The sequence below is a fragment of the Lagopus leucura genome, unplaced genomic scaffold (assembly GCF_019238085.1).
Source record: "Lagopus leucura isolate 7727_CA_CO unplaced genomic scaffold, USGS_WTPT01 Super-Scaffold_73, whole genome shotgun sequence".
Classification (NCBI taxonomy): domain Eukaryota; kingdom Metazoa; phylum Chordata; class Aves; order Galliformes; family Phasianidae; genus Lagopus; species Lagopus leucura.
In genome coordinates this window covers 98755919-98765979 of record NW_024962252.1, presented here as the reverse complement: position 1 = coordinate 98765979, position 10061 = coordinate 98755919, and the positions used below count along the sequence as shown (strand labels likewise).

The 10061-nt window shown below is 48.1% G+C and overlaps 1 protein-coding gene across 3 annotated transcripts in view; it reads left to right on the top strand.

Annotated features, from left to right (window-relative positions):
* Positions 1-5262: 5262 nt before the first annotated feature.
* The window catches only part of RIN2 (Ras and Rab interactor 2), a 59365-nt gene continuing 54566 nt past the window's right edge, over positions 5263-10061 (top strand). Inside the window, exons 1-2 of one of the 3 annotated variants that reach the window (XM_042878371.1) lie at positions 5263-5319; positions 5970-6102. The gene's annotated coding sequence lies outside the window, so the exon portion shown is untranslated. Of the gene's footprint in view, positions 5320-5969; positions 6103-6286; positions 6303-10061 lie in introns of those variants that run through there. The other 2 variants (XM_042878356.1, XM_042878366.1) reach the window with 2 other exon arrangements.

The window sequence follows — 10061 nt, the reverse complement described above, 5'->3', positions numbered from 1 at the left end:
ATGAAGGAGAGCTTGGAGACATCTCTCCACACAGTGTTTTCAGCCTTGTGGTGCCACAGCTTCCCAGGACTCAGTGGGCTGGCTAGTGCGACTTTCCACCTGAGGCTTCTCCCTGTCCTCAAATAAGATGCCTGTTCTTTCTACCCACACCCTAGAAAACAGGTGCTTCACGGTTAGGCTGTTCAGTGCCCAAATCCTTTACTAGCAGCCTTAAAACTGCAGCTCCTAATCCCTGGTCCTGGGAGGTCAGCACACACAGGGACTCTCACCATGTTATTTTTCCTGGAAAGCTCCTGAAGCACAGACAAGACATCCAGCTATGCCTCTCAAAGGTAAATATGCAGACGTGGGACTTGGGACAAACTACAGGTATGTTTTTGGCGTGCTTGCTTTTCCTCCACGCCGCAACGGTAATCAGACCTCCTAGCACAGCTCAGCATCTGCTCGCTTCCCCTCCAGCTGTTTTAAGTGGGCTGCAGCTCACAGCAAGAAAAGAGGCACATCTTCAACTTCTGGCTGCCAGGAATAAACAGCACTTGATGAGTGGTGTGAGCTGTCTCTGCGGTGCCAAGCAAATCACTAGAGAAGAGTAGGGTGGGATAAACAAAAACAATTAACCAGTACAGCCTGGGGACAGCAGGTGCAGCGAAACCACTTCAAACCAGAGCAGTTGCTTACTGTAATTGCTCGCACAAGAAGATTTTGCAAGGGAGCCTCTAAAGACCGAATCAATAAAACTGTGGCATAATTAATGTATCAGCTGCAGTGGGAATGTCTGAAGTAGCATTTTAAAATGAACTCTCCTGTTGATTTCGCGTGTGTGAACTTGAATCAACACCCTCCTGCCTGAAATTGGCACTGACTGCAATGTGATCCTGGATTTTAGAGTTACTTTTTCTTATGCTGCAGATCAGCATAAGGGCGTGCAGACTTACAAATACCATCAGGAATGGGACTCAACCTTAGTGACAGAGCTTGCTGGATTGAATATTAATAACCAGTTAATCACGTATGTGTTAGGACTATTGGGATATGCTCATTTTCAATAACCCACTTCCAGTTTTCCAGAGAGTGCTCTCTGTCATATACTAATGAATAGTTTTGTCTCAGTGGGAAAATAATGAGTCTCTGTATACCTCATGTCCTCTGTAAATCCACTTAGCTTTCATCTGTGTGACACAGCTGGGATTATCAATGGTCTCTAATCTGGAGCTACTCAAGACCTGTGCTGTGGCTGTAATTACAGCAGTGATACACTTGGACAGATTAAAGTATTACATCTAGAAGGCCAGATCTTGGCATCATTACTCACAAAGCTACTTACCTATGTTATTCCATTCCTCCCATTCAAATCAGTCTACCAGTGGACTACGGATGAGATTTAACTGCAGATGGCTTAAAGTCCTGGGCTAGCTGCAGCTCTGCCCTCGCTTCTGGCTATCACTGCTCTCTCCAGGCTGAAAAGTAAGCTCCAGGTCTAAGTAGGCAGCAATCTGTTTAATTGATGGAGAGGTCTATGGCTAGAACTGCTTAGGAGCTTGGTCTCATACGCGTTACGTTTTAGGTATGATCCAGTCTTTTTGATTCCTACCATATGACTTTAGGACGTTCAACCTTTCTGAGGAATGGTGACAGTATTTATCTGTGTTAATCTCTGTATTAGGTTCTCTTACTTTTCACAGATGAACTTGTTCCCCTCTAGAGAAGAATGAGGGCTCTAACTCCAGTCAGCCTGAGGACATCTTTCAAACCGTAGGGCCGTACCCCAGCTTCTGCAGCAGGCAGCTTTTACAAGCAACTCCAAACTGAAGGCGAAATACTTGACTATAAATCCAGAGCACGTTGGGAAACATTAATACTTTCACTAATAAAGACAAGAGCTTTCAACACAGCTTTGGGCAATTTTTCCCTCCTCAAATAATGGTGCTCTAGTTGCTATCCAAGCAAAGGGAGGGCCTGATTCTCCTCCAGACTTGCAGTATTCTGGCTGCCAAGAAATGATAAAACAGATGCCTGTTGCCACCTGAGAACAGCATTGCCTACAGGCACAGAAAAGTATGCATGTAGGCATGCTGTAGCAGTGCAAGTCTCAGGAAGCAATAGGTTAACAGTGGCAATTAAGAAGCTGAAATTAAATTAGTGCATTTTTGTTGGGGCTAGTTAAGCAGTGCACTGGTAGAACATCCTGCAAAAGTGGCAGAAAACGAGTTGGTCATGGTTCTCCCCAGTGATGTTTTATCATAAATTGTTACTGTAGACATCACTTCTCATTGCAACTGGAAAGCTGAAACACTGCTGACTTTATGGAGCAAACAATTTCATGGCCAGACTATAAACGCTGTTTTTCACCCCCTCTTTTCTTCTCCAGTAGTGGTTATAAAGATGAAGGATGAATCTCAATCGTTGCCTTCTTGCAAGTTAAGACAGTCTCAGAAGAAGGACTGGAAATACCAGTATCCATTTCTGGTTAGCAGCGAGAGTGTGTTCCCTTTTGCCAGCACCTCTATCACCATCATGAAGGCTGAGACCAGTTTTCTCTATAGCTAATGAGAACTTTAAAACTGATGTCCAAACTAGAATCAGCTCAAGTTGCTGTATTTCAGCAGTGTGTCTGCAACAGTCTCAGCAGTTCACAGTTCAGGTGGAGCAAGGAGACAGTTACCTAAACACAAATCCTCTTCCCTCCTGCCCACGTCTAGGCAATAATTGTGTATCATTAGAATATGGCTCTGACTCTTCCCAAATTTCTTGGGATTAATCACAGCTAGTGTCTGGCAGCCACTGTCTCTCTGGACATCCTTGCTTTCATGTCTCTCTGGCTTGAGCTGTAGAGTGAGGAATAGTTTTTGGCACATATGTAGCGGGAGTGAGCTTTCATTGGCAGCCAGAGGCTCATTATGTCCTTTCCTTGCTCCCTGATCCAACAGGGCTGCTGGCAGGGCCAGGTTTGGAGCCCTGGCACTTCCCAGCACAGGATGAAAGAGGGTTGCTTGCATCAGCCCTCCCAGAGGGCATAACATGTGCAGTGTGGGTTGTGGGGGCTTTCTGAGAAATTGAGAGTGCTGGTCCGTGCGCTCTTTAAAAGCTGTTGTGTCAAAGTGCTCCCAAGTCTCTGCACTGTTATACATTTTATCTGAATACCTGGGTTTTCAACCCACTTAAACAGAAGGTAAAAAGTAAGCGTTACAGAGTTGGAAGTGCAGTTATGCAGTATTTGCACTTATTCATTTCCTGGCTGTCAAGGAGAAGCTTGAAGACAAACTGGCTGTCGGATCTCTCATCAGAACTCCATGATGGAAATTTGTCCTGATGCGGGGGAGTGTTGAAAAGCTGTTGGCCAGATCTCCCTTAATGGGATAATGCTGAGAAATGAACTTGTGTGCACAGTGCCATCAAATAATAAAAAAGTAATTTCCTCTCACGGGCATAGTGACTAACGGTCATAAACAACTCAATTCCAGTTCTTTGCTGTCAACCTTAAAGAAGACAAAAAGGAGTGAGGAACCAAAGAGTGGCCCTGCCATGAGTGCAGAAAATAGAAGGTAGACATTCTTCTCATTGCATATCAGAAAGGCCATATGAAGAAACAGAAACAACCCTTCATATAATTTTTCCAGACTGAGCGTTCTCTCACTTAGGTAGCCTTTAGCTCAAGAAGTACAAGATCACTGTACCCTCTCTTCTCTCCTGCAAAGCCCATGGCCCTGTGGCAGCTCCTAGGACAGGGGCCAGGGGATGCACGGTCTCAACACAGAAACACTGGCCACCGTGAGAGAAGCCAGCTGAATTGTTGTTGCTCCTTGATGGAATTGCCTGGGTGTGACCACGGATAAGCAAACATTAACCTTTGGTATCTACTCCAAACACTGGAGATGCTGGTAACACCGCTTTGTTCTGTAATTGTGATTTTTGTTTTTACAGAGCTAAAGCACACGGTCCTCAGGCTCTGTCAAAACCAAATCATAAGAGGAAGCTATCAAAACCTTGCAGGGGTGCGTGGTGCAGCAGGAAGGCTAAGTGCTGCTTCTTGTTCAGGCTTGTTGAGTCCTCTGGGGCATTGTACCAGTGCTTGGAGCCTTCAGCTTGCATGTTGGTTCTGTTAGAGCAGAGACATTTCAGTAGCTCTCAGGGTGGCTCACAGAAGGCAGATCAGCTTTTGCAACCTGCCAGCAGGATTGCTTCAGCTGTCTCCAGTTCACCCCACAAGTTCCACACCAAAAGACAGCTAGTGATTGCATCAATAAAAGCTGCTGGTGGTTGTCTCTGTGAGCCTGCCTGGGCTCTTCCAACATCCGAGGATTAGAGCCCATTTTCATGGCCATAGAATCACTAAGGTTGGAAAGACCACTAGGATCATCAAGTCCAACCATCAGCCCATGTGTTACTACTCTAGATCATGTCACTCAGTGCGACATCTACCCTTGTCTTGAACGCCTTCAGGGATGGTGACCCCACCGCTCCCTGGGCAGCTGTGTCAGTGCAGAATCACTTCTGGAGAAGGAATTGTTCCTAGCAGCCAACCCGAACCTCCCCTGGCACAACGTGAGGCCATCCCCTCTCGTCCTATGGCCGTTCCCTGCCAGCAGAGGCCAACCCCGCCTCACACAGCCTCCTTTCAGGGGGTTGCAGAGCCACGAGGTCTGCCCTGAGCCTCCTCTTCTGCAGACCGAACAGCCCCGGTTCCTCAGCCGCTCCCCATCACACTTGTGCTCCAGACCCCTCACAGCCCCGCTGCCCTTCTCTGGACACGGTGCAGCCCTCGGTGTCTTTCCTGCAGTGAGGGCCCAGCGCTGAGCTGCAGCCTCACCAGTGCCAGTGCGGAGGGACGGCCGCCTCCTGCGGCATCAGAACTGCCGTGCCTCCCCTCCCTTAACCGCATCTCCCCACCGCTGTGAGGCTGTGGACACGCTCGGCGCGTCAGCCGCTCTCCACAACACGGCTGCTGGCATTTCAAACACTGCTCCGTTTATGGAGAACTAACGGCTGCCTCACTGGTGTTGAAACCTCGCTCTCCTCGTTGTGTTATCGAAACACTCGCAACGACTCGAACGGTTCTGTGAGGTACAGCGCCTAGAACGGCACTGGGCATCCCGCGAGGTGCCCGCTGCCACTCAAGGACCATCAGCACCCAACGCTCCCAGCCAGGCGCCTCCCGAGCCCCGCAGGCAGAGCGCGGCGCCGCGCAGGCGCAGTGCCGGGGGGAGCGGCCGCGGGCCTCGGGAAGAGGCGGCACAGCGGCGCGGCTCCTCCCCGTGCCCCAGCCCGGCCGGCCGCGGGCTGCCGCCGCCGGTTGCGCTCGCTGCGGGCCGGCCGCGCGAGGTAAGGGGGCGGCGGGCGGGGGAGGCCGGTCTGCCGGAGGGCGGCCCACGGGGGGCTGTTGCCCCGCAGAGGGAGGCGGGGGCCGCGCTCCGCCGGCAGCGCCGAGGAGGCTCCGCGGGGCCTGGCGGGCGGGCCGGGACGGCGTCTGTATCTTGTCGTTTTGTTTCTTTAATGATTTCCTCCGGAATGTTACGCCGCGAGTTAGTGCTGAGCGCGCGGAGGGGCGCGGGGTGTCCGCTCCGCTGTGGGTGTGAGCGCTTTGTCTGGCGCTCACCTGCCGCCCGGCCCCGCTCCGCACCGCCCCCGGGAGCGCCTTCCGCGGGCACGGCTGGAGCGGCGAGGGACCCTTAAAGGCCGTCCAGTCCAACCCCTGCGCTGCACAGGGACACCCGCAGCTCCAACTGTGCTTGCAGCCGCGTCCAGCCTGACGTCGTTCAGGGATGGGGCAGCACCGCCTGTCTGGGCAACCTGTGCCGCTGCCTCACCGCCCTTGTTATAAAGAACTTCCTCCTTAGATCCGGTGTGGTCTCCACCTGGCGTTTCAAGCTGCCAGGATAAACATGACGGAGGTGTCCCTTTGCTATTAGGGCGCAGTTTTTGGAGAGCAGCGGGGAGGCTTGTGAAGTCACTGGGATTAATTTTCTTTGCAGAACTGCCTGTTTGCCCAGGCTGCAGGCTCTATGGCTCACGAGGCAGCGCTTAGAAGAGCAGTGGCTTGGAGCTGTGGGCTGCACGAGCCTGCAGCAGCTCTGCTTTTGGTTCGGCTACATCTGCTTTGGCTCTGTGAGTATTTCTCTGGTGTACTGGCATGCGGAGCGGGCGGAACAGAGCTCTTACCTCGTCTTAGGCATGGTTAGATCTGCCAAGAGTTTTGTTAGAGTTGGATTGCACAGAGTGGTAGTGAAGTCTCCTTCTCTGGAGATACTTAAAACCTATCTGGATGCCCACCTGCATGACCTGCTGGAGGGAACTGGCTTTAGCAGGTTGGACAGTGGGGTTGGACTCAGTGATCTCCAGATGTCCCTTCCAACCCCTCCATTTCTGTGATTTTCCTTAATTGTTGAGATCTGCATGTTGAATTAGATGAGTGGAAAGACTGTGTGAAAGAAACTGTGTGCTAATTGTACAGTGTAGCAAGAAAAGCACTGTGATTCTGAGGATATTTATGTGGAGCCATCCTGTGCTTTACTGTGTGCAATCCTAGGATGCATTTAATTTCTTGGAGCGGATTCATAGCAAATCTGTTGCTATATAGAATAATTTTTGTATTAATTAAAACATAGTGTAAGTAATAATTACCAAGAATTGCAGCAATACTGAAGTGATGGTGGAAAAGCTGTGTGAAACAAGATTCCTATGTGTTTCTAGGTGTCTACTCACTGAATTACTTTTGAAGCATGTGTGGAGTATTTTCTGGAATGGATATTTGTAGATCAGTTTATTCCTTTTTTGTAAACTTGTAAGTGGTTGGATTTTTTTTGTTAGCTTCCTTTATTCCTTCCTGGGTTTGTGATCGTGCTGTGCAACCCCTGTTAAGGTGTCTGACAGATCAGTTTGTAAGGATTCATTTGTGTGGTAATATGAGTTTTCCTCTTGGTGAAGGCTTTGGAAGGACAGCTAACACAAATATCAGTCTGTTGAGAAATTGGTCACGTTGAGCCACAGTAATGAAGTCTACTTGAAAAACTGCTGGTGGCCTGAAGGACTTCTGTGTTGAACGTGCTGAGAACACCTGAATCTGTGTTTGCTTGCCAGAGCACATGTGGTCCAGGTGGTTTATGAGCAGTTCCAGTTCTTTTACCAGTACTGTGTCCTGTCAGCAATGTGAGACATCAGCAGGTTGCTGCAGTGTTCCTTGCACACCCACCAGTTTTGTGTCCCTCAGCCTAACTGAGGTCCCACTGGGATGTGTGGCCATCACCTCCAGTAAACTCTGGTACAGAGTTTCCTGTTTCCTGGTTCTCTGAAGCACATAGCTGATGATCAGCTGTGTGAAGACTTTGGTATGGGGCTAACAGGACAGTGGGAATTTGGCTGTGGTTGTTCTGAAGTACATCTGTATAAAAGACAGTGGTTTTGTTTTTTTTTTTCCAATTCAGGGGATTTGGATCAGAAGATGAAAGGGGCTGAGCAGCAGAGGTCTGTCCTTCCAGATGTAGTGACTGCTGTAGCAGGCTGAGGCATGTTGGTGTATAGCATACAGAAAACTGGTGCTGTGGTCGTGTGCATTGCAGGATCTGTGGGTAAACAGTATTTACCCATGGACCTAAATACTTGGCATACCATGCAGCTCTTGAAAATAAGAGATTTATGGTAACTCTAATCTGTAGTAAGAAATATTTCAAAATACGTGCTTCACAGAAATAGAACCCTCTAACATTCTTTAGTAAAGAGTTGCACAGCAGGAATGTTAAGCAGAGTCAAATGTTGCCAATTAAAGTGTTTTGTTCAAACCATCGTTTATTTGGTGGCATATATTGGAATAAAAGATGGTAATGCAACTGAATACTTGGTACTCTGTTAAATTAAGGCAATGAAATGCAGAGATCACAGAGTAGGAATTAGATGAGTATAGGACTCTTATTTCCAGCATGTCTTAGTGTGGAACACAGCAAAGTGTTTTCTGACATGCAAAGTGCTACAGCAAGAAGCAATGCAGTGCCATTATCTCTTACTTTTGAAGCAGTGCAGTCTTCTTACAGAGAAGTTAGCAAGAGCTGGAAGGGCTTTTATGTCCACTTAGCATTCATGGGGCTTATGACCTGCAATAGGACTATTTCTTGTGGTTAGTTTTATCTGATGTTTTACCACCTGCAGTTACCCAATCCTAAATCGCGTGATGGTTCAGCCTGCCATAGTTATTTGGGAATCTGAGTGTTTGCAGTTTGTGCAGGACAGGGAGGAAGGATTGGCAGGAACATGGAATTTTCTCTGTGTCTCGGCTGCCATGAGCTGTAGCACGGTTTGTTTGTGAAACGGCGGCTGCTACTGCTTCACATTCTTGGCTGATGAATCTGGAGTGCTTATGTGGTCTGGTCCTGCTCTTATTCTGGGCTCCACGTGATATCATGGCCTGTTCTAATTTGACTTCGAGGCCCTCTGATAGATAGACCAATACAAACACAGCCTTCCCACTGCCTTCCTGTTCCCTCATGTTGCTGCTGAAATGACAGGCGATAAAGGACCTACCAGGCATCACGCTGAGCCCATGACTGTTTCTACACTGGATTTCTTGTCCTTAACAGCACCTCCTTTGGTTAGAAAGACAGAGGTTAGTGCAGTGCAGAAGCACAAGTCTTTACCTTAAACTGCTGCACTGTTTAACCTAGTCACAGCAGCCCTTGTGAAGCACATGTTCAAAATGCTTGCTTCAGGTGGTGCATGTGGTATCCATGGAGCAAACCCAAAGGAACTGCGTTTTCTCCCATTCTTGGCTTTCTAAGACGGCCTTGACCTGTGTCTAAGGAATAAAAGCCCTGCTTTACATGTAAGCATGTTTACATGTTGTCTTCTTGAGCTCTGGAAAGTCTGAAACCACTGAATCACGTGGTAAATATTTAAATACCAAGGAACCATTGTGTAGCAGCAGATTGCTGCTGCTCTGTTGCATCCAGTGGGGCCCTGTCCATGGACACGAGGTGAGCTGTTTATTACCATCCTCACTGGTCTCATGCTTACCAGCTTAGAGGCAGAAGCAACTACATTTTGAGAGGCTTCTATCAAAAGAAAGCTGTTCTTGCTCCTTTTCCACTAGCTCTGGAATATGAATACCTTCTGTCCAGATGCCCAGCTCTAAACATGGTACTCTAACATGCTCTCACAAGTGACTTGCAAAGGAAAAAAAAAAAAAAGCCACCACCAAGAAACATTTTAGACATTTTAGTGGTTCCCTTCTCTGGTTTTGCATCCCAAGTGATCAGTTTGACTTCTGCTTTCTACTTGCTGAATACAGATCCGTATTTAACCATAATTATCTCTGTGGTTCTTTGTGACTTGGGTTATTTTCATCCTGGAATTGTGTTTTAACAAGGTCTTGCTAGCTTTTCTTTTCATGTATGGTTTGCAGTACAGACATTAACATTCCCTTTCTTGTGTGTAGATCTGTAGGTTTACTCTTTCACTTGATATTTTAAGTGCTCGTTGACAACAATGTAATCTTGACAAGAATAAAGACATGCCTTTGTGCGGAGTGGGGCCCTGGCACACTTTGTTGGGTAACTCTCTGAGATGGTAATTCCTGAGGACAAGTGAGACATTGGCAACTGTGAGGTGGCAGTATTTGATGGCAGTTGTTGTAATAAGCTATTCTAGCAGTGGCTGGTTGGGGACTTTTTAAGCAAGGTTGCTTCACAGTGTTCAGAGTAGTCGATGCAAGATGGAAAGCCGTGGTTTGAGTGCATCACATAGCTGTGAAGGAGGAAGCCTGGGCTGGTGTCCTCTGTTTGCTAAGGGCTCTGTTTGTTTGTCTGCCTGGGAACCCTCAGGCTGCTGCAGGTGACTCAGACTATGCCCTGTAGCATAAACCTCACCTCATCTGTGGTTGGTTTTTACAGGAGTTGTGAGACAGCTGGTTAAAATAGCGGTGGTTTCTTAACGAGAAACTTGGTTACTCCTTTGAGTGCTGGTCACGTAGCAATGACCAGTGTCACAGCAGCAGTGTTCATCACAGTCTTCTGTGCCTACCACAGAAATACAGAATGCAAACCTAAGGAAACGTCTGGATCTTAAGCAGAATATTATGT